This window comes from Calidris pugnax, unplaced genomic scaffold, assembly GCF_001431845.1.
Source record: "Calidris pugnax isolate Ruff unplaced genomic scaffold, ASM143184v1 scaffold211, whole genome shotgun sequence".
Taxonomy (NCBI): domain Eukaryota; kingdom Metazoa; phylum Chordata; class Aves; order Charadriiformes; family Scolopacidae; genus Calidris; species Calidris pugnax.
In genome coordinates this window covers 4,368,984-4,372,147 of record NW_015091083.1, presented here as the reverse complement: position 1 = coordinate 4,372,147, position 3,164 = coordinate 4,368,984, and the positions used below count along the sequence as shown (strand labels likewise).

Here is a 3,164-nt window from a genome sequence, read left to right as displayed (position 1 = left end):
TTTACTAGATTGAGGGATATTATAAATGAGTTTTCAAAGGGTGTTTCTGGAATTAGTGCTGGCTTGTGTCACCCCTGTCATTTGCAGCACACGTGTGCCTGGATGGTCTGGAGGTGTCATGGTAGCCTTATTTAGAGAACCTTTTGGATTGAATTAGCTTGTAGTACTCTTTCTGACGGTCCTTGAGAATATATAAACTGTGCAAAGATTAGTTTTGGACATACAAAACTATCCAGAAAACTGGCCATTCTCAGTAACCGTGGACAGAGAGCTCTTTGCCTAGGAATTTCTCCTAGGAAGTTAGGAGAGTAGCCAGCCCACTCTCCTGCTTCCTCTTGCTTAGAAAAACTACAGTTATTTTCTCATAACCTCTAGCCAAGAAAAAACATTTCACAGGAGAGCTTCACTGTAAAAGTAAGCAGAGGCAGGCGTGCCTTGCGGCAGCCACTGCCATGTGGGACCAGGTCCTTAGCCTAATATAGTGATTTGCACTCTAACTTCTGTTTCTATTTGCAAAGCTCAAAATAAAGCTCAGAAGTGTCAGTATTTGTGTGTTGGCAGCAATCCTTGGCACGTGCATTTGTGTATATGCAGGTATTCATGCAGGCTTCCCATTAGAAAAGTCCTTTCCGTGCTTCTGCCGATTGCTCTGAGACAAGAGGCTGGGTTTCTACAGTGGTTCAGCTTGCTGGATGCAAAGACCTTTCAAATATTTAGATGAAAATATTTTTATTGACATTGCTGAGAGCTTTGAACACCTAGGCTGAAGTCCCCAGACACGATGTGAGCTCTCTTCATTTTTTAAATGCCATGGGTGCATTTTCCTGCTGTACTGGCCTTGCTGAGATCACAGAGAAATGGTTCTGACTCCTCCTCAGAGCCATTGCCATTTCATACCTCCTTTAGAAAGCTCTGGCATGCAAGTAAAATCTTTTAATATTTTTTTTTCCCCCTTCTCCCTGAATTCAAATCAATCAATGTGAACTCCTTGTTTCTGGCTGTGCATAGCGGTACCAGGAAAGAGGACAGAGTATATTAATTAGCCTGGAAAGCGGCAGGGGAAGGAATCCAGATGGACTAGCCATGCTCCTCTACAGCCAACTGAGTATAAACAACATTCAGAGATGAGAGAGACAAATGCAATGTGGTTGTTTATGGTCAGATTAAAGCACGGGGGGAATTCCAACTGCTGCTGCAAACAGGTCGGCAGGAAGGGTGTCTCCTCGCACAGTGAACCAAGGAATGTATGTTTGTGAGGAAGGTGTGTGCTTCCCCTCGTCTCGTCCAGGTCCTGAGGACATTTGAGGTATTTATGGCAAGCGTAAGGAAGCATACAAAACCTGCTTCCCCAAAATGGCCTTGTATCTTAATGAGTTTTAATATTTCACCAGCTCATATTTTCAAGTATTCTGAGCGTTATTTATCACTGAGGCGAACGCTCAAGGTTTCTTTTAGTGCAATGCAGCACAGAGCTCTCCTTGCTGTCAGGAAATATTGGAAGCTGGTTTCAAGGAGCACCACACAGGGAGCGGAGGATGTGACTGACCCCACCTCCCCTCTCCCCAAATTCTGACATGGAGCCAGGGCACCACTTCTGGAAAAAGAGGTGTTTTAGCAGGAGCAGAGTTTCTGCCACTCTCTGGCGGGCATAGGGATGAGACCTAATGCAGGTGGGGTGATATTTTGGTCAGTGCCATGGGGCAGATGCAGGAGTGTGACCATCTGCTAGTGATGCAATGCGGTAGCAATTTAGACATAGCAGAAAAACACTGGGGAGGGGATGGCCTCCTCCTCACCTCCATAGGTTGTGCTTTGCATGTGAGAGAAAGGCAGCATTAACCTACTAAATTCCTGTCTACAGCATTTGAGTAAGTTATGTTTAGCTGGGGATAGCACTGCAAGTGATGTTGTTCCTCATAAATTCATTTAAGTATAATTTCTAATGGAGAAACCAAAAAGCTAGTAATTTATTTTTCACTTTCACTATGTACTTATGTCATTGAGGGTCAGTGACCGTCCTCATCAGGATTTTAGCTCACCCACCCCTTCTCCCGGTGTAGTTCAGCACATCTGTTCCTGGTTGTGTGATAGGGTGGTGGCCATGTGGCTGGGCAGTCCTGCCCCAGTTACCGCTTCTCTGATCCAGGTTGTTGCTCCATCTTGTCTGCAGTCGACCTTGGGGCTAAAGTTGGCTGTGATGCATGTGCCACGGCTGTGCTGTGCTGGTGCAATTGGTGGTGCTGACAGGACAAAATTCTTTTCTCTTACTGCTAAAATAGTGTGATTCTGAATGTGTCTGTGGCACAGGGTCATATTGCTGTGTATTTTCTCATCCCCGTGTTATCTGTGAAGAGAAGGATAATGAGGGAGAATAGCTACGTTTGCTCAGTTAAGAATTTCCCAGCTAGAGGAGACCTTTTGGATGATACACAGTTGAGGTATCCAAGTCCTTTGCTTCTTACTTGCTCAGGTTTAGCAGGGAGGATCAGATCAGGTTATGCTGTGGCATGTGGCTGCTTGTAAGGTATTTCTAGCCTGCAGAATTTGTCCCCAGATGTGAGAGAGTACTTGGCCAATTTAACTAACTGCTACTCTGGCCAAATCCCTTCTTTTGGCAAGCAATTTATTACAGAGCTTTAAACTAATGCTAGTTCAGCAGAGCTAAATGGATTTTATTAGCATCAGGATTTGCATTGGAAACAACGGAGAAGCACCAAGATGTGTTTGAATGTTGTAGCAAGCTTTTTAGCTCTGGGATCAGAGTATTGGGGATCCATATGCGTCCAAACTCTGCTCCCAAGAAAAAGTGTTTGCATCTCAACTTTCACAGATGAACTTGTCTCTACATTGAAGGCCTAGAAACTTCTCCAAATTAGGCGGGGACCCTAACTAATCATTTAGACAGTTCCGTACGTATAATTAGGCATGCTCAAAATTGATTTGCTGGAGATTTTCCCAGAACAATTGTCTCATCTATGCTAACAAAATGTTCTTATAATTTGGACAGATCCTTACTTGGTCAAAGGTTGACTGTACAAGGATGGAGAACTTAAGCAGACTTTCTGGGGAATTTTGTGAAAAAAAAAAAAAAAAAAAAAAAAAGGCAAGAGAACATTGATAAGGAGAATATCCAAAATATTTTTAAACAGAACCTCTAAAGACTT

At 43.6% G+C, this 3,164-nt stretch overlaps 1 protein-coding gene across 1 annotated transcript in view; it reads right to left on the bottom strand.

Moving 5' to 3' along the window:
* Positions 1-2,260: 2,260 nt before the first annotated feature.
* The window catches only part of LOC106897195 (chromosome unknown open reading frame, human C14orf132), a 53,856-nt gene continuing 52,952 nt past the window's right edge, over positions 2,261-3,164 (bottom strand). Inside the window, exon 3 of the transcript XR_001413747.1 lies at positions 2,261-2,344. The gene's annotated coding sequence lies outside the window, so the exon portion shown is untranslated. The remainder of the gene's footprint in view (positions 2,345-3,164) is intronic.